This window comes from Genypterus blacodes, unplaced genomic scaffold, assembly GCF_046128005.1.
Source record: "Genypterus blacodes isolate CSIRO-AG114 ecotype Tasmania unplaced genomic scaffold, CSIRO-AGI_Gbla_v1 ptg000076l_1, whole genome shotgun sequence".
NCBI lineage: Eukaryota > Metazoa > Chordata > Actinopteri > Ophidiiformes > Ophidiidae > Genypterus > Genypterus blacodes.
Genome location: NW_027466885.1, coordinates 5,665,335 through 5,687,148, shown reverse-complemented (window position 1 = coordinate 5,687,148; position 21,814 = coordinate 5,665,335).

The following is a 21,814-nucleotide window of genomic DNA, read 5'->3' as shown; positions in this document are numbered from 1 at the left end:
CGTCAGCACCATTGTCCTTTGATTCGGGATGATAAAAAGCTGTTTTATTTCATTTTTTTTCTCCTTCCCCTCTCCAGTTCAACCCCAGACGTTCAGATTTGGTGAAATGTAATTCTAATTTATCATTTTTCCGCCCGAGGCAAAACTCTCTCAAGCCCGGGGCTGTTTGAAAAGCGGTCGGACACAAAGACGGACCCTGGGAACTTTGCCCATGCAGTCAATCAGTCAGACACCCCAGAGTGCTCAGACCCCAACAGCTTGTTTTTTGTCCACGGATATCAAACAACTTCTCCTCTCGTTTTAGATAATAAAAACATGTAAATAGCAGTGAGTTGTTTCTGTCTTTTTTGCTGGAGATGGTTGGTGGACGTGTTTTGGGGCGTCTTCTGTGGTCAGGGAGCTCCTTGCGGCACACAGAGGAGGACATCAAAAGGCCGATAGGACGGCTGTGACGGTGAATGCAGCTGGTGTCTGCGTCTCGCTGGCTGGACGGAGCTACAGGCAGGCAGGGGGACACAGCTGCCCCACAATAAAGACGCATGGGGGGGAAGGACAGAGCCCGGGAAAAAAGAAAAAGGAAAAAGGGCTACGCAATTTTGTCCTCGACACAGCACATCAAAGGCTCGACAAATACACACACACACACACACTCACACAGAGACAGACAAAAAGGACAACAAGACGATTTATGAAATGCTGCTGCAGGATTTTGAAGCTTTTTCTTCTTATTTTCAGACATACCGCTGCCTCTACATTTCAGCACGTTGGTGCTCAAAGTGAGGTCCAAGGTCCCCCTGGAGTCCTTTTGGAGAGGTTCCAGGAGGTCCCCAGCAAAATGATATATGGATTAATTTAATTCTATGCAAATGATGCTATTTATAGATGTCAAATTCATTAAAATGTCTAAAACACCATTTTATTTTTGTTCTCGTCTTCTTGTACGGGCCCTGTGGATCACCTTGGGGTTCCTTGGTGTGAAAATGTACTGGTATAGTTATTAAGCATACATGTGAGGGAGAGGAGGACAAAGAGTGAAGTCCTGATAGCGTGCTGTGGACGTCCTCGTGCTTAATGCGGTTCTGACCTCACAGTGGGACCTCCGGCTACGCTGTCGAGTTTTCACTTCCTTGATGTTTCTGGTGCCTGTCGTGCTGCTGCGTGCCAATCAAATCCGGATTCCTCCTTTATTATTTATTCATCTTGTTTGCCTTTGTGTAAGGAAAACTGTTCAAACCGATTTCATGAATCGGACGGCCTGGAGAACGTACTGCAGTCCCTTCCTGTTCAATTTCTGAAATGGTGATCTGAGGTTTTGTGCACTTTTTCCTCACACTTCCCTCTTTTTTTTTTGTTGGTTTGTCAGTTCCGGCTTCAGCCTGTAGAGGGCATAACAAAACAGCAATCGGGTCAAACTCAGTGGGAAGCCAGAGAGATACACAATACACCGGCAGGAGAGAAGCACGGGGGCAACTTGCATCTCTCTGTGTAAAGAATGGAATGATATCATATTTATATAAAGAAGATATGAAGTCAATCGCTGTTGATGAACTCAGATTTGACACCTTCACCATTTTGATTGGCTGTAAAACAATATTTGATACAAACCGAATCAATCTGACCTTTTTACTGAAGGCATCTTCCTCTAGTTTTCCTGGATAAAGGAATGTTTATGTAACTTAATCTAAAAAAAAGTCACGTTTGACTGAGAACAGTGAACATACCTGCAATCTGCTTTAACACAGAGCTCCTAAACTACAACCTCTCCCAGGAATTAGACCCCTCGTCTCTCTAAACGGGATGGAGGTCGTGAATAAAACATGACTTATCTATTGCGATCGCGTTAGTCGAGCCATTATTCATTTAACCATTTATTTATTACTCCATTCATCTACATAAATATTTAACTATGTCTTGGCATCTTTATGGACTGCTTGCTCTGCAGCTCAATTACAAGGAGCAGTGTCCTACCACGGCCATATGCCTTCTATCTGCCGACACTATATCTCCGCAATTTATGGATGGCAACTCCGAGCAATAGCATTCTGTTGGGTTTTATGTATATCTGTGTATTAATCTGCGCCTAATGACTGGCAACAATATGTTCCAGCACGTATGCCCAATAGGACCACTATTCTATGCTGATATATGCTGATACATAAATAAACGTGCGTCCTTTGTTGTTATTGTATAGATCAGATAGGAGCCTGAATGGGGAGATATAGGAAGTAAAGAATGGAGCTCTCAATACAACAATAGATGTATGCTTTATTACTCACACAGCATATATTTCAGGCCTTAACACGTTTTGTCTTCTGTCATTTCTTCCAACAAAGGCTCCTCGTCGCTCGGTGGAGGCGATGGCGGAAGCGTGCAGAACCAAGTGGAGGCGAGGAACCGTAAACACCCACCATGGGTCCTCCTTCAAAGTGATGAACGGCAACAAAAGCAGCTACGCTCGTCCGCTGAGAGACAAAAAAGAGCATTTGACCACCTGGGCGCACATCATTTTCTCATACCTACCGCCTCTCGAGCATGACTATCAGGAGATCGCCCCCTTTAAAAAACGGGACACGTGGCCATAACTCGGCCCTCTGAACCCCCCTGCTCCAGTCAGAATCTCGTCTCCTCCATTCATTCGGCTCTCCTAGTGTCTCCTCCACAGACATCTCAGAGGCTTTGGAGCACCTTCACGTGTCGTCTTTGCCTGTGAGGTCACCGGCCGAATGCAGCTGCTGCGATTTGATCAACTCTGCTCCCAATTATGGCCAGAAAACTGTCAGGAGGCAGGGCGGGGGAGGGGTCACCAGGGTGTGTGTGTGGGACTGGGATTAGACTAGATTCCTTCAAAATCCCCAATCCTTCAAAATCCCCAAAAAAGGTTTTTTTTTAAATCACAGAATTCCAGAAAAGGAAAAGGCAAAAGAAATCACATCTAGATGCTGCTTAGGGTGACTGCAAATCAGCTGCAAAAAAACCTCCCCCTCTCCCCCAAAATGGCCTTCTTGTCAATTACAATCAAAGGCACTTTCACTGTTACCCCCGCACCCCCACCCCACGCCCCCTTTCTCGCTTTCATTATTTGTTTGCTGCTTAGAATGACTGCGTATTGTTGAATTGAACATGCTGGATCTTCATTATAAACCGGTGCGTCGTCTGTGTGTCTGTGTGTGTGTGCGTGTGTGTGTGTGTGTAGTCCCCATATTGATTTAGCACAGAATCACCCAGACAGTGTGTTCCGCGTTCTGATCTTTGTCAGTGCCGTAAGTGGTGTTTAGCTCTATCAAAGTGAAAACACGTATAATCATCGTCTGCTTCACGCACAATTAACCAATCACAGGATTAAAGGTGTATTGTGTTTGCGTGTAATATGCGTCTCCGCTCATAGACGGAGACACAATCTGACGGCCTTGCTCGGCTCCATTTTAGTAACTGGTGCACTGTTGTGGCCTCGGCGTAAACGCGGCCTCTCCCCCCCTCCCGCTGGCGTCCCGGGGTGCCACGTCTGGCACGCTACCTACTGCCGCCTCTCTTGATAGCATGCCGCGTCCGTGACTGGCAGCCCCGGCCTTTGCTGGTGTCGTCTCCCCCGAAAACAGCCGACGCTTTTTCAGAGGATGTTTTCTATCCCAGGCTCCATGCCCCTCGCTGCTCGGAGGGAAGGTCAAGTTGGGCCCATCAGTCACTGACCAAAGGGCGGGGCCTAGCAGCTGGTGGCCATCAGAGGCCGTTAGGATGTTCAATCGTCCTGGCCGTCTTGAATTTCATACTTTACTTCTGACAGTAAGAACAAACCTGTGAGAGGCGCGACATAATAAACATCATTTATTCAACCACTACGCCTCAGTGTAAAGCAACTTTAAAATCACATATGAACACATACGCCTTTGACCTCACATGTGGAATGCGTCACACACACATACACACATGGCTCTTATGTTTGTGCGCTGACACATTCAGCGTGTCGCACTTTCCAAAGAGTTCAAAGAGGGAAAAACTCATGAGGCATCATGTGTGTGTGTTTTCAGGGGTACACACACACACAGACACACACACACCTTTACATGCCCTTCTTTTAACACACACACCCATACCTATATCGACACACACTTTCCCTGGTGTTGTTTTAGCAAGGGGGGGGGCAGCAATGGTGTGTGAACAGGCCTGTTTTTTAGTGCGGGTCAAACTCTGGCCAGGCCCGAGGCAGCCATCCGATCCCTCCTGAGGTGCCTCTGGTCTGGGACCTGTTTGAACCTCCACCTGCTGGGAGGACTTCACTTTAGATACATTGTTCCACGCCGCCTAGGGGGATGTGGGACGCTATGCTAAAGTCAACACCGCAGGATCAAGCCCGGCTCTTTGTACTGAAGCATTCTGAGGGTGACCTCCGTTCTTTGACCACATGCTCATACGCTCACACACGCAGACAGAGAAGTTTGGTCCTGTCCAAACTCAAACCGTGTGGATTATGGAGTGCATGTGCTTGATACGGCAGTGTTTACATTAAACCTTCATGTGTGTGATATATACATGTTTACTCAGCTGTGTCTGACAGTGCTGGATGAAGACCTCAACGGTTTAACTCAAGCAAAAGCCAGGATGGTGTCTGTTGTTGCTGATTGGCTCCTTTCCCTCCGTGCGGTGCACATTGAAAGTCCCGCTCCTGGGCTAACGTTTCTGGTTTTCTCCCTGCGTCGTTTTCCGCCCTGTGCGCTCCTGCTTGTCGGAAGAGGCAGGACGAGAAGTCATCCATCTCCGGCTAACAGCCACCAGTCTGGCCCCATGCTGGAGCCCCGGAGAGAGGAAGCCATCGCTCACAGCGCATGAGCACATTCCCCCTCGCACAGGGGGGGACGAGGCCATTTAACCCATCCAGGTCCGGTCTACTTTTCTTCCCAATCACGTGCATGTTTGTGTGCGTTTGCGTGGCCGCGGTGTGTAAACGTGGGCGGTTAGCGGCGTATTCCAATCCCTCTGGTTCTTCTGCTAGTAAATGGTTAAACCGTGACTTTGAGGTCAGTGTGAGCAGATCACACAAGCAACGCTGCATCTTTCACATTGTAACCCCTCCCCCCCCTCTCTCCTCATCCCACTGGTATTGCGATGGCGTCCCTGGACACATACAGACTTGTAGTATAACCAGCCTGAGGAATTGACACTCCGAGTGTTTCTCCACACTTTTTCTAATGGCATTGCGAGCCCCCCCGCCACTGCTGGGATGGAAGGTGTTTAGCACCTCACTGTTTTTACTTTGACAGAAGAGGGACACTCGCTCTCCACCGGCTATGTAGGCCGAGACCAGTTCCACTCTTATCATTTCCACCATGGGCGAGCTTCCACCCACTGAATCACAGGTGTGTTACTTGGGTGGCGTGTTAGCTGGGCTAGCCGCGTTAGCTCAGAGATATAAATAACCCTGGACACCGTAAGTCCAGGTGACACCAAGGTGAACCGCTCAATCTGTGTATGAGCAAATGACTTGGACAGACAAATGTGCGATAGGGAGATAATGGCTGACCACGGACCATTACAGAAATACTAGCGTGTGTGAGGAATGAGACGGCAATGACGGCGGAGCTGGAAATGAGAGAGGTCTGGCTTGGTGAATACATATGCGGCGGTGCCATTGAGTGGGAAGGAGAACGGGAGACGAGAACTGAACGGGTAGTTAGGTCAAGAAATGAAAGAAAATGGAGTCAATAAAGGTTAGGCAGAATGACTTTTAAACAATAAAATTGACGACCCCTGTCTGTAGTGGTGAAATGTGGACGTTGTGAGCCATGACCAAAAAGCCATTGTTGACTAACGTCAGCCAAGTGCTTTGTCTTTGACCCCCGCGGCTGGAAATGGAAAGAGGCTGGAAGGGAGGAAGGAAATATGAATTACAGACAAACATGCGGTATGAGAATGGAGGGGGGAAGAGGCACGCGCGTCGATTCTCAGTGTGATTGCAAGCATCCTTAGGTAATGCGTTTGTATGTACAAAGAAAAGTGCGCCAACACTTTTTTTCCCGCCTTCTCCTCTCATGAACAGCACACACACACACACGCACTCTCCGTGACAGAGCGGCATTGTGGGTAAGAAGAAGACAGACTGCAAAGGTCATAATTATTTGCGGTCATGCTGCTCCTCACTTAACAGATGGAGACAACCTGAGTCAACATTTTTCAATTAAAAAAGAGAACATAAACAAACAGAAGGGAAGAGAAAACACACACACCACACACACACTTAGACACACACAAGCTGGGGGAAAAAGGAGGGGAAAAACGGAAATGACCTTGAAGACCTGATACCTCATTAAAAGTGATGCTCCAAGTCTGCAAACAGGCTAATTAGACAAATCCTGCTCACACTTAGCTGTAGTGTTCGTGGGGGGTGGAAGAGATCTCGTCCTGTTTGTGTGTCGGTTAAATGTTGTTAAAAAAAAAAAAGCTTGTTTCACCCACAACTTATTACAAATGCCTGAGGTCAATTAGGTGTCTGCATACATTTATTTACTCCACCGCAGCTGAGCATTTCTTTTTTAAGCTATGATGTCTCAGAGGGGAACATTGCACGTTTTACTCCACTACACTCACCTATCGCTGATTTGCGGATAATAATAATAACCGAAGCGTGAAAGCATCAAATCTCTACAATTAAACTTTGTTTCTGCAGTTTTGGGGGAAAGACCTTGTTTCTCACTCATGGGGATTCTCTTTGTCGATGCAGTGGATCAATACGATCAATACTTTAAACACCTGCTGCATACAGTACTCACGCTGGGAAAAGTGCAGAGTGACACGTTTATGGATGGAATTAATTTCTCTGTGGTTCAGTGAGCAATGAACGCTAGCAATCAGGAGCTAAAGGATCGATTATATGCTTGAGTAGATTGATTTGCAACACACAAATGTCGATTCATAAGAATTTTAGTCTGATTGTGGCTTTTAAAGAAATCCATTTATCACCTTAATCCGAGTGTAATCAAAGATGTGACATGAGCTCATTGTAAAGGGGTTTTGGTGCGGCACTCAATGTCATCATGGATGGTAGTAACAGTATTCCATACACATCACGCGTTGTGTGAGAGTGCAGAGATGCATGTGGACGTTTCACCCTGACAAAGACGTTAACATGCATGAAGAAAGCTATTGACAGTCGCATAGTCACAGATTTAACATGACGTAAACCTGACTGACTGCTAGAGGGGGCAAATAATCAATAATGAAATGGGATCAATTATACAGATCGTGTGTCAAGCTCCATGACTTTGCGTACAAAAGCTTTTGCATATGGATTGATTATGGTGAAGAAGAAGCTATATTTATTAAACTGAAACAATGGAAGAAATGTGGTAAAACGGCCACGAGGTGAGTTTAACAAAGGAGGCAAAGATCGCGAAGCCACGTCACCGAGAGCAACCGCGGTGAGTGACAGCGACCTCCCCGTAAACATCGTCTCAAGCTGACAGCCTCAGAGAAGTTCGCCAGGATATGACAGCCGTCACGGACCCACAGCCACACATGAAAAGGCATTGTGTAGTGAGGCCTCTCCACTGAGACACAAGAGGGCATGTTGCTCTCAGTGAGAAACAGACATTCAGAGAGAGAGAGAGAGAGAGAGAGAGAGAGTGTGTGTGTGTGTGTGTGTGTGTGTGTGTGCTGTATCGTCTCTGCGATAGGACAAGGAGTGCTGATTTAGACATAGCCAAACCCAAACACAGATGCCTCGCTCCTTCCTTCCTGTGGGTAACAGAAGGAGACACAATGTGTTCAAGAGGCCGGAGCTGACAAAGGGATTAATCCGACGACAACAAACGCCGCCGTCTCTGGCACGAGTCGCGGCGGAAAAATACACATCATATGGCGACAGGCAGCAGGAAGACATGTACCCCCCCTCTCCCAAAAAAAATTAAGCAATGGCGGAAGCGGCAGTTTGAATAAATACGTTTCTCTGTCCTCAGATATACGTTTGTGAGGTGTTTTAATGAAACTGAGCCTGAGCTGAGTCTGATTACTGGCCATAGATTAGACGCAGTGAGTCACTTCTGTCGTCTTTTATTGACCCACAGGAAGTCTCACTGGTAGTCAGTCAATCCGACCATTACATCTTGTTTTCTTCCCATTGTCGATTCGCTCGGTTCTTATTTCCCTCTCTCTGTCTCTCTCTATCTCTCTCTCTCTCTATCACACACACACACATACACACCCTGTCTGAATGTTGCTTTGGGGCTGATATGAACCTGTGAACATCTGCCTGTGATACAGTAGCATGGGGGAGGGAGGGGGGGATGGAGGGAACAGATGAGAGAGCGAGATGAGGTTGAGTTCACGCGAGCCACCCACCGAGCCCGGACTGTTACGGCCATCAGTAAATCTACTATCAAAGGTTCGCTTACTGCCTCGCCGTCCACGCGTTTGTGCCCGTACGGTCCCCCCACACCCGTACCTACACGTGGGCGCTCGTCAGTGTGTGTGACAGCGTGCGTGCGTGCCTGTGTGTGTGTGTTTTCATCTCAAATAAAATAATCCCATAAGAGGGCGTTGCTGTTGTTGTTGTTGTTGTTTTTTTGGAGGATTAGGGGTGAAAAAGAGAGAAAAAATGATGGTGGTGAAGAGAGAAAAAGGCGAAGGGGATGGAGGGAGGGGGGGAGGGGGGTGGCTTTTGGTGGGGGGGGGGGGGGGGCAGAGTAGAGCAGGAGAAAAGCATTAGTAGTTCCAGCCAGCTGCCAAATGATGCCCTTGATTGCCTCTCTTCTTGTGCAGAAACAGAAGGTGTGAGGGGTGATTAGGCCTGGGCCCGATCCCTGATGAACAGATGTTAATAACAAAGCCCGTGTTCATTGTGGTTAATAGCCAAGCGCGCCAGGGCTGGCTGCTGAGGCTAGGGGAAAATCTGCCTCCATAGCTCTTCTCCTCTCCTCTGCCTTCATGGGAGAGAGATAGGCTCCCTCCACTAATGTTTTGGCTGTACACTAACGTAATGAGCATGGTATTTGCAAGAAAAGGTAATGATAATCAGTCACGGGGGCAGGAGGAGAGGAGGAAAAAAAACACACACACACACGGCAAATGATGGCGCGTCGCATTCAGGAGATCGAAGAGCTCAGGGTTTGTGCTGTTAACTTTTAGTTGATGATCGTCTTTTGATGATATCACAGATAAAGGGATGTTAATAAAGCAAGGCTGCGTGGTTGTGAAATCACCGCTGCCTCATTTTTTGATCCTATTAGGCTATTGTCTTCAGGCGGTAATGACAACAGCCGTAATGCGCGGTGGAATAGTCGTAATTTCACTTCATCAAAGCTGAAAATCAATGAATTCCAAAGCGAACAGAAGAGCGCCGGGCGTCTGGAGCTAACGTGTAGCATCCCAGGCGTGCGTCCTGACCTTTGCCGTGCCTCAGAAGGGTTAACAGTGCGGCGCAAATACATCATCATCCCATCATTGTTTATGAAAGACAAAGGAAGTACCACTGCAATGTCAAAATGCTTCCCTCCCAAAATTACACCGTTTACGTATAAAACATTAAAAGCAGAAAAAAGCTATGAATTATTGACGTGGAGCAGATGTTGTAAATTGAATACTTTCGCTCCGTTTCTATTGGTGAACAGGGAAAAACCTGCTATTTCTCCTGCTATTTTTCCTCAGGATGTATGCGCGCACCAATTCTCTTTCCTCTCTGTGTACACAGCATGGAGGGAGACTCATCTCACACTCAAATATCTCCGTGGGGAATGGAAAGATGGCAGAGATGCATGCAGAGGCCACTCCTTTTATCCGGGCCACGGAAAGAGAAACATTGGCACCGTCGACGGGGGAAAATGTGACATTTTCTTCGCCGTGATACCTCACATCTTCAAATTGATGCCTTGTCTCAAATAGACAGAAGGAGGTGTAATGAATGCACTTCAGTGACACAAAGACGTGCCACCGGGATATTGTGGGATCACAGCTCTGGTGCATTCAGGGAGAGACTGGTTTTTAGGCTTTAAAGCCTGGAGAACCAGCTGTTTGTGTTATTCAAATGTAGAGGGGTTAGAGAAAATGTGCATTCAACTACTGTAGCAGGGGGATAATGGTTTGGATGAAAGGTTCAATTTCTAAAAGCACTACTTATGTTATTGTCGTCAATACGTAGAAAATCGTTTTTCTGTGGAACTGCCGAGATTTGGAGAAAACACTGAAACGCATGCAACTTTCTCCAGTATTCATGCTGGCTTATCAACTAAATGCTGTTTGTGCTGTGTGCGGCGTACAAGCTGACTGGTGGAAGATGTCAAAGGAAGAGTGTTGGCGGTCTGCAAAGTGTCGTGTGACCACAATGACACTCGTCTGTTCTCCTCTTGACAGGTGTGTCGCTATTGGAGAGAAGCTGTCATCGATTCCTGAATATCCTCTGTAATCACCCACATGATGATCACATGTGAAGGCACACGCGTCCATACAATGAATACAGAGATTCAGACAAGTCAAGTCAAAACAGCTTTTCTAATGCCTGAGAGGGGTAATGTTAGAGCTCGCCTGTATTTTTCACAGAAATACAACAAAGCTCACAATTGTTGTAGACACCTTCACCATGAGCTTCCACATGTTGAATCAATAAATGAACATCATATATTTGTTCTTTTATATCAATAACTGTCCACAGGAGTCATATTTCACCCTACAGACAATGTATTTGTTGTCAATGTTGTCAATCTTGAGCAATATAGGCCAACTGGAAGCTATATCAAATATTGTTTCACTACAGTGTGGTCATTTTCTGAGAGTTCCTGGTAAATACTTTTCAGAAACGCTAATATGTGTTTTATAATGTGTTTCATATTTTTACTCAACCAATGCACAAAACTTGCATTTGTACTTTGCATTTCAAGAAGGCGGCGTCATTTCCTCTGTTGACTGGCCAAAGATGGCCGACGTCATGTCAGGAAACAAGATGGCAATCGAAAGCTTAGATTCCTGCAATTGGCTGAAACTGATGTCGATCACGTCCTTGTAGGCGGGACATAGTAATATTCACAGGAAGTGATTGGCTGTTTTTTCTGTCAGTAGCTGTTTAAAAATGGAGTGTGGGCCCACGGCTCGGCCTTAGCTGGGATCTGAACTATTTGACTGGATATCGATTCAGGACATTACAAGCGTCAAAATGACAGTAAGTGCACTTTTATTACATATTTTGGCTGTGTTAGCTGAGAGAATGTTATTACTCCATGTCAGAGTCTAAATGCGGTGCTGCTGTTGGCTGTTGTTGTGGCTGGTTAGCTTCTGTGTCTGATGCTAATGGCGGCTAGGTTGCTGTTGTGAAATATCAGGTTCAAACACTTTAAGTGCTGTTGGTTTGGAAGCTGGTTTGGAAGTTGGTGGTTGTGTGCGTGTGTGTAATTGTGTGCTTGAAGTTTGTGCGGTCTGTTTGTAATATGATTCTGCTCATTTTCAAAAATCGTTGTTCCCATTTAGATGTGGCTCAATTCCGTGCAGTACTGTCCCATCTGGTGGCGGCGTATGTGACCCTTCATGCCCTATGATTCATCTGTATTCTGCCTCTGCTGTGACTCTGTTTTCCACCTATATATATTCCACCAATACACTTAGAAAAGTGTATTGAATATTTGTTTGATTCCTTTTGGTCCCAGGCAACATCCAGGCAACATCCTAGAATCGTCATTTCCAGATTTGATTCACTTCATATACACAAGAATTTCACAGGATTGCACAATATAACAGAATCATTTCATAGTTCCTTGTAGTGTACATGGAGATGACTGTGGGCTGGGGCAGCTACTTTTCAAGAAGCTACAAGAACACTGTAGCAAACTAACCAAACTACATTGAAGCTAATTAAAGTGACAATATTAAATACTTAACTTGTAGTTTTGCTAGTCGTGGAAAAAATCTACTGCTTTAATTTGAAAAGAGCTGTGTGAATGTGAAGTGCTAAAGTAGTTAAGTAGCTAGCTAATAACCGACACTGCTGGTATGTGATGTCTGTGGTGTTTGTAGTATGTAAGGACATGTGTCCAAAATCGATACAGAATGAATTCCAGAGCATCTAATGCGTCATTTTTCTTCGTACGTGTCGATTAGCAACAACATTCATGCTACTGCTGACAGATCTTTGCCAATGCGATACTATAAACGTCAGAAAGGTCCCGTCGTCCATCTTTATCCGTTGGCTTGTAAGACAACATAATGAATATCAGTGATTTTCCTCCTGTAAAAGAGAGAATTATATAGATGACGGCACCGGTTTCTTCCTTCAAATTGAAAGGAGACAATGCTAGTTAAGAGTTATATTCCCAGCGGTACTCTTCCTCTCGCAGGCGTCAAGCACCGCTGTTTAATGTACACTCATGCCCCATCTACCTTCTCCTCCATTATTCCACCCTCCAAACCTCTGTCTCATGCACACTTTCCCCAGGCCCCATGCTGTCCCTCTCTATTTATTGAATACATCTTTTACTCTGCAACATTTTCCACCTGAGCTGGCAGTTGCAACTTTTATGCGGGGGGGCTGGCGGCAGCGGGAGAGAGGGGGAGAGGGACCCTGGTATTTTCATTGCACGCATCACGCTCCGGCGAACGAGGGCCATTCAGGCTAAAATGAACTAACAGGGAAGATGACTTAGACGCCGGCGTTTTCTTGTTTATATTATTTAAGAAGGGGGCCGATAGCGGCACTCGCTCGCTGGTCGCTCCCACTCCACTTCATGAAAAAATAACGGCGAGTCAGCCGGCGGCCACCAGCTGAGCGAAAACAGGAAAGGGATTTAAAAGGGTAAGTAAACAGCAACCTGATCAGCCAAACAATCTATTATTCAGGGCCCTTTTTTGGCGAGATCGCTTTTTACACGGCCCCAATTTATCAGACGAGCCGACAGATCACACGCATAAACAAAGCTTGAAATTGTTGGTGAAGAAATGCTCAGATACAACAATAACAGCATTTCATTTGTTTCCAAATCACTTCTCATCCTTCTGCTCGGAGCGTGTGTTCGCATTTTACACACCGACGTGTGACTCGTATGAGACGGGAAGGAGGCCAAACTTTCAAAACACGATCTGACCCTATCGGACGCAGGTCAAACACAGGACGGGCGTGTTGTGAAACTGGCTCGGCCAGACGACGGGCCGGCTTTGTATTCATGGCGAAGGCGAAGCTTTCCGGCAGAATTACAGCGGCTTTGTGTAAATAATCAAGGGCTGACCTGTGGGGTTAAACCCCGTAATTGAAGTGATACTTCAAAGAGACGACTACCACCTTCTCTAGGCGGCAGAACGCTGCATGGAGCGAGCAAGGCAGACAGGGGGGCAGTTCACTCACAGACACACACACACACACACACAATGACACACACACACACACACACACACACACACACACACACACACACACACATGGGGCAGAAGAAGGAGGTAATGGGGTGCCCAGATTGGATGACACTGTGGGAGTGCCTATTCTGTCATACAAGTGCTTTCTCTGTCTCTGTCTCTGTCCCCCCCTCCCTCTGTCGCTCTCCTTCCCTCCCTCCCTCTCTCTCTCTCTCTCTCTCTCTCTCTCTCTCTCTCTCTCTCTCTCTCTCTCTCTCTCTCTTTCCCTCTCTCTCTCTCTCTCTCTCTCTCTCTCCCCCCCTCTCTCTCTCTGGATGACAAAAACGCTGCATCGCGTCCCAGCCACAAATGAATAAATGAAATGAAGTTATAATGTGATGCATTTACTATTTCTATATCTATTTCATGTCACGGGGGTGTGTGTGTGTGATGTTGAATGCACGGTGTATTGAACTAAAAGTACACACACACACACGTACCAAAAAAAGTGAAAACTTCTGAAGTTTCTGCGGCGTTTCACATCAACATTTAACAAGATTTATTGCGTTCATTTACACACACGTGAGTGCGACAGTGTGTCTGGAAAAGGTGTTAATGGGGTCAAAACATAAGAATGTATTATTTTGCATCAATTGTCCCCCCTTTACTGTATTCAAAACCATTCATCATTATTCAGGACTATTTGTTCCCGCAGACAAATGGGGTCACAGAGGTCACAATGATGCATCAATTCATCATTTCTGCTGCTAAGATCATTTCAGCTTGTCATGATACACAATGCTCACTTGTGCTTTAACTCTCACCCAATTACCGATCATTGCTATATATATTTTGATTTCAAATCCATATGCATGTAGATATATATACAGTATATATATATACACGTGTATATAGTAACTGCTTTGTGATATTTAAGGCAAGCAAATGTACATAGTAAATAATGAGAGCGACTGTCAGTTTCCCTTTTCCTGCTTTGACAGCATCAGAGTCCCACTGACCCCCAGCCGGTCGTATGGTGACAAGAACCACATGCAGCCCTGACACACTGTAAAAAAAAACAAAGCTAACAATAACGTATGCAGTGGAATTTTTAGTCAGATGTAAGAATAAATAAATCTGAGGACAAATGTCACCTCGAGCAGATCAGGTGACAATAGAATGAGGTATATGAATGTATTTCCCTGATTAAAGTCACATTTTCCTGATTCCAGCGCAGGAATAACAATTTAGATTCTCATTTATTAATATTGGAAAAAGTGAAAGTTTTACAGGGCGTCAATCACAGACAAATGGACTTCTTAAGGCATTGTTACGCGTCGGTCTGATTCTTCATATTTAAGCAAATGAATGTAGTTTAGTTTAACAGATTTTCAGGACACTAAAGCGTACAACCTTCCAATCTGAGCTACAATTCGTCCCTGTGTTTTCTCTGCGTGATGTGATTGTTCTCCGTGCATCAGAAGTGTGTGTTTTTTGCAGTGTAAACTCGCCTCGCTGTGCCACGCCACGTTGTCGCCGCGCTGCCAGCCCTCCACGCCAGCAGGCTGGGAGACATTTTGCCCCGCTGCAATTCAATTAGAGGCTGTAAACAAGCGACAAAGGCTAAGAAAGACAGACAGACAGACAGACAGACAGACAGACAGACAGACCGGCAGTTCCGTCAAAAATGAATCAGTAGGGCGGTGGGGTAAGGATGGTTGCTGTCTGTCAGGGCCGCGAGCAGTGACTGGCATGCTGTAATCACTCATTTACAGTAGTGATCACTGTGCCGAGTGGATTGTGGGTGACGGATGCCCACGCCGAAGAAGGGTACAACCCACTATCTCCCCAATCCTCCCCTACCCCCAATCCGCCGTTTCAAACTCACAACACACACACGCACACACACACACACGCACACGCATACACCTCCAGCAAAAGAGTAGCAACCAGCGGAGAGAGGCAGATTGATCCCTGGATTGTGCGTAGCTACGGGCCTCCTTCCCTCATTAATTCTGCTGATTCCACCAGATGGGAAACAAAATATTAATTTTATTCAGCCCTAGGCACCGGCTCTCTCTGTTAAGGTGTTTCTCTAAATCACCAGGGTTTCACCAGGATGCTCTGATATTAGAGTGCCGCTGTAAAAAATTGCCGGGCCGGTGGGTGGGACAAAGGTTCAAATTGTCATAAATGTAATTAATTGTGTGGCAGGAATGATTAATTTATCAGAAACGGAGGAGCTGACGTGACTCCGCCAAGATGCCTATCCAAGCCTTCAACGTCGCAGCACATGCTCGTTTGAATTATGCAAATTAATTGACTCTTTCAATGTGGCATAAAATGCTAGTGCAACTACATTGCATGGTACATTAGTCTGTTCATCCAATAAAACTGCATTCTTTACAAGTGAATCCTTGACTCCGAGGGCTCTGGGATACAATTCATTTTCGGCACAGATGTGAGAGTCTGGCAGCATTTGGCAGACGGTTTCAGGCGGAAAGTGCAGAGGGGAGGACAGAGGGAGAGAGAGGGAGAGAGGGAGAGAGAGAGAGGGATATAAAGTCAGTATGGATGTATATGATGTTTATCTACTGGCCCCACTGGGAGGGAGGCACTGGCACCGGCTCACATCTCACCGGATCTCTTGCGCCTCTCGCGGAATCTCTTTGTTTCCCCGGAGAGAGTGGAAGCGATGACAACTTAGTTTGTTGGTCACATCTAAAAAGAACCATGGATCATTGATTTCACTGCCCGCCCCCCCCGCCGAGCCAGAGTGGAAACTGGCAATGACGAGGCGGCGGCGCGCACACAACCCGCCCGCCACACACACACATACGCACGCACAAACAAACACACACCTAATTATAAGCACCAGTCCTCCACAGTCAAACTCCACTGGAGGATGATGATTTCCTAAAAGGCGAAAAATTACGGAAAATCAGAGGATGTGAGGATTAAGTGAAAATATGACATTACACAGGAAATAATTACTGTCAGAAGAGACGCCAGTGCTGAATATTAGTGCACCATTAACCCTTACACGCCCACACGTCCTCACAGGGTGCACTGGGTCATGTTCTTAAAGTCTCATCGTCGCTTTCTATAGCAAATGTTGAGCCACAAACCGGATAAATGGCGCGCATACTTTGTTTTAGAGACTATCACACAATTTCATGGTCTTTGTACATGTTGTTTCACAAAGATTCAGGATCGAAGAGTGTTATTTGTGGTGTTTTTACGCGTCTGAAATGGCAGAAACGGGTTGAACGACGGGTCGACAACGCCGTGGCGCCATATCGTGACAGTGCAGCACCTATGGGTAGCAGATGGGACCATTATCTTATCTGGTGCACCCCCACACCCCACCTTCAACCAAATCGAACCACACTTCACCTGCTGTTGACAGAGAGAGAGGGAGCGAGAGAGAGAGAGAGAGAGAGAGAGGAGGAAGGAAGAGGAAGAGGAGGAGCGGCACCTCGCCACCTATAATGAAAGACCACACCACTCACTGCCCTCCACCTCCCACTCACCCTGCCCCCCACACCTCCCTCACCCCTCCAGCCTCTCTCTCTCTCTCTCTCTCTCTCACTCACTCTCTCTCTCTCTCCCCACCCCCACTTTGATATACATGTGTCAAGGCAAAGTGACAAATAGCACATATTAATTAGGCACTAGGCCGGGCGAGATTGCTGTTATTAACGGTGGAAAGGGGGTAAGGTTGGATTTAATTGCCTGTGACATCAAAGTCAAGTGACTGGTATTTCAAGCATCATTTAAAATGTTTGATATTGAGGCCATTGTACTCACATAAAGAACATCTAAAAATATCAAGGAGGCTGATGAGGAGGAAAATACCTACATGCTTGTGCCGCCGCTATCTGGAAGCTAATAACATCGCGCCGCTGACAAATTGACTAGATCCTGATGGAAAGTACGACGCGGTCGCCCCTGACTGACTATCACTCCCTCTCCCTCTCTCTCTCTATCTCCCTCATTCCGATTTCGCCATCTACCCTCGCGTTCCGTCGCTCGCCTTTTTCTATCACTCCCAACCGCCGGAAAAACAGAAACGTAATTTCAGACATGGTGGGAGCAAATTTACGCGGCTCGGAAGGCGAACGTAATGGCGTTTTTATTGCACCGTGCGTCTGATACAAAATAAATGAGAAAAGACGAATGGGCCACGCCGTCGTCCTTGTTTTATCACTTTGCGATAGCGCGTGAATGCTAAATAATAGGAGCTCTTATGCAGGGATCTGAGGATGGAAGCGAGATTAGCAGAGGGATAAAGAGAAGCGTGAGATGTAATGATACATTTTGAACGGATGCGACTGCGTTTACAGAGCAACACTGTTATCAGATTTACACGTCTACAGTGACGACGGCACGATGGCAGAGAGACGTGATGGCTGATTATACGGGGCCCCTATCAGGCTGTGGACAGTGCTTTTAGCTGTTAACTGTTGCCATGGCAATGCCTTCCTCCCGTCGGGCGTTCTGCTAACCCTGAAATTAGTGCCGAGGTGTGGCGCCACCCCAAACAGCGTTCTGCTCCTCGGCTGAGCCTGTCGTGACTCGCTGTCCGCGATGGCTCCGGGACCTGTTGGGGAGATAAGCCGGGGACACGCCCCCTGGAAGCAGGGCCGCACTCAGGGACGCAGGGTCGGGGGGTCAGGGCCACTTTCTCTGCCTGTTCCTAACTGATTCTGAGTCAAGGTGAAAACTGTGAGTTAGAACAGAAATGGCGTCAACACCATTCAAATTAAACTAAATAAGGTTTAATGTGTTACACTACAATTAGATAAAATCACTAAAATAAAGCAGAGATGCTGTTTGGGCAAACTTGAGCTAAATTCAATTTTTTTATTTAAAGAAATTTGTCAATCATCTCAACTTTTGGGAAGAAATTGTAGATTTTGGTCCAGGTTCTAACCCTTTTATTTAGTTTTAGTATCAAATGAAATGTATTCTGTAAGTTAGAATAAAAGGTCGTTCTTTAATCTATTATTTCTGGATGTGATGAAGCAAGCTGCTTGTCTACTTGTCCTCTGCCGTCACGGATCATATCGGCTTTAAATCTGGTCGGTCTTTTTCCTGCTGACATTGCACATAATTCCCGACCATTGGCTGTGTCCTCGCCCGCTCCCATTGGATGCCACTGGCTTACATATGGTGTAATCAATGTCTTAAAGAATGCAAAGAATAGAACACTACATATGTATTTGCGGTCGTTATAATCACTAGCAGGAGTTTGGCAGTTTGAGGAGACGGCGCCCGTAAACTCCAGCAGTCGTAACCGAGGCCCGCTGCCGTCCCTTCTCAGGGTTCAGAGCTTTTCTTGGATACGGGACAGATCTGGATCGCTCTAACATCTGCACGTTTCAGCCGTTTCACTGTTGCCATCGGACACGGGCCGCCTGAAACAAGTCCCGACGGGGTCCCTACAGTAGTCCATTCAGACGCACCCGTCTCTTCCAATCTGAGGCCCACGCTCAGTGGAGGGCTTATAAAGAGCTGCGCGCCGGCCATTACGGGACACGGCCACCGCGTCGGAAAGCTGCGACTTCCTCCTTTGTCTCGTCCCGTTTAGCAAGGCGCAGCAACTTTTCATGGCAGCGACTCCATCCTTCTTCATTTTAATGGCCCCTGTTAATGCTAACATCGTCAGTACCTCCGCGCTGCATGGAAATCACCAAACCCAGTAGATAGAGTGCCATTTCTCGCCACTTGTGCACGCAATAAGACACACCAGGTGCGCTCGGTCTCAAATTAGCTGATCAACAGGGAGGCAGAACTGGCATCCTGATGATCCCAGGCACCAGCATGGCACATCATTTAGTAAATGGCCTATTATTTTTGTGCAAGCATTAAAAATAATTTACTGACTTTAAAGTCTTTGATTTCCCCAAAGCCGGGGAAAAAAAATGTACAACAACTTGACATGGAGTCTATTGTGTTGAATCATGGAGAAACTAACAGGGAGAAGAACTGAACAGTGAACTTAAAGCACATTTCTATAAATGTGGCGGATGAAATGTGAATAAAAACAAACTTTTCCATCGTAGCAAAGTGTCAAACTGCTGCTGCTGCTCACGTGCATCTGCTCCCCTCAGTGCTGCGAGGGGCATCGGGACGTGACACACACAGGTCACCATCTATAGATCTATGATATTAGAGCAGGTCTAAGTGTGTAAATGTGGCATTTTGGTCTTCTTTTCCTTCTTTCCTTTCCTTTATCCTGTAAATACAATGAAATCCTCAAGCTGAAGTACCCCAAGGGGCACGAGCACCACTGTTTGGGAAACCCTAATTAAATGAAACGTTCCAAAATCATCAAAAGAAATAAGGTCCATAATTGCATTTGTGTGCACGGTTCAATAAATAGTGAAATAATAAGAGAATTTTGCGTAGTTTATGCGCTCACACCTCCTATTGTCATAGGTTTGAATCTCTTGTACTTCACTGACAAGAGAGAGAGAGAGCAATAGGGAGAGAGAGAGAGAGAGAGAGGTGGTGCAGTCAGGGGCCACTTGGAGAGGTGAAAAAGAGGAAATACATATTGATAAGATGCGGCTGTGGGCCCCTGTAGTCCCTCTCCCAAGACAAGCCACAGACTGGAATTATAATGAGTCGGATTAACACCCCCTGCCACTGCTGTTTCTAACCCCTCAACACACACAGACACACACATTTGTCCCCCCCCCTCTCTCCTCCACACACACACACACACACACACACTTCTAGTCTAGGATCTGCCCTGCACGAAGGACAGGAAGCCAAGTGCCAGCGAGGAACATACTGACGTTAATTAACAACATGTGACGCAGATGCTGCTTGTGTCGCTCTCGAGGTGGTCCGGCACATGATTTCATTTTGCTTATTTCTTTTCACTTTTTTTTTTTTGTTGTTGCCTCCTGCTCCTCACTTGATTCACTTTTTCTAATCTCGTTGACATGCTGTCCTTTCTTTGCGTCAGTGTTGCCAGGTTTGAACCGACTTTGCATGCAATTAAACTCTCCCCGAATGTCAGGCGCTTGTTTTCGTTTCATTTTTTTATGAATGAAGCCGAGCCGGGTTCGAATCCCGCGGCAGAGATCCACGCGGCGGATTCACACCTTTTGCTTATGCTCTCGTCTGTTTTGCTCAAATATTGTGACATTGAACACAACACAGAGCCCCCCCCCCTCCCCACCACCCATTCCCTCACCCCCCTATATCGCGGCCCTGTGTGTCCCCCCTCCCCGGATGAGCTTTCACAAAAAGGGGGGGGCTGTTTCTAAACACTAACTCGGGAGGCAAAAGTCAAGCTTTCACTCAGAGGTGCAGAGAGAGAAAAGGCCGTCAGACGTGCGGTAATTAGCCGGAGCCTCCACTGTGCTGGAGATACGGGCGCGCCAACATGAAGAGTGCAATGACACATATGCTCGCTCCCGTATATCTGCAGCACTAATCAGCCGACCTCCAACTAAAATAGACGTGTGACTTGCCAAGTTGTCTGCAGACGTGTTGATAAGTGGCACACATGTCAAAAGCATTATTTGTGATGCAACTTGAAGAGAGGGTATAGCTGCGGCACAAGAACAAAGAGCAGAGGTGAGGACGGGTAATACCCCCCCAAGCCTGCTCGTCCCCGCGTCCCTCCCCGTTCCTCTGAGGAATTGTGTCGTTTTCAGACACTTTTCTGTCCCTTTCCGCTGTCTCTCTTCGGTGACCTGGACTCCCTCCTGACCTGCCTCCGGTAATGACCGTCGTACATCATGTCTTAAGTGCCGCAGCCCGAGTCCGGCCGCTCATTTCCACCTGACCCACCGAGTCCTGGACCGGGGCCACGCACACCACGGAAATTAAAAACGCCTCGCGCGATTCATCTTCGGAATGACTTTCGCCTCATGAGGGACTCTACCACCAGGGGACGAGTCACCGCAAAGGACCTTGATGCTCCTCGTCTCTGTCAGTGACACACAGATCTATTTCATCCACAATTTCACCCGTTTTGACATTTGAAGTTCCACTCTGTGTGCCTGAAGGGATCAATATTTCCACATTTGATGTTTTTGTATGACCTGTGTATGATTGAAATACTGAGTAAGTTGCGTTCAGGACTGTTTGTGTCATCTTCACATTGCAATAGTTGATGTTTCACTCTTAAACACCAATTAAGGATGAATCACAGCTGTAGTGAAACCTGTCCTCGTCCACACCGTGACAAGGCTTGAATCGGAAAACATGTTAGACATGTTAGACATCCTACAAACATGACGTGATTGCACAGATTTGCTATTCAGATGTGATCATTACTGTCCAAAATGTGTTATTCCCGACAACAAGCGCTGGACTCGGCTCGCTGACAGTCTTTAATTTGTCCCAAGTTGAGCTGAGCTGAACTGGGGGGAGGGGGGGGGGTGGATCAAGCACCTGTCAATACTGCCAGGGACGTACATAGAGCAGGGGAGCTGAGGGGGCCGGAGGGGGAGGGGCCCAGGGAGGGGAGGGGTGGGGCTCCTCAAACGTTATGCTG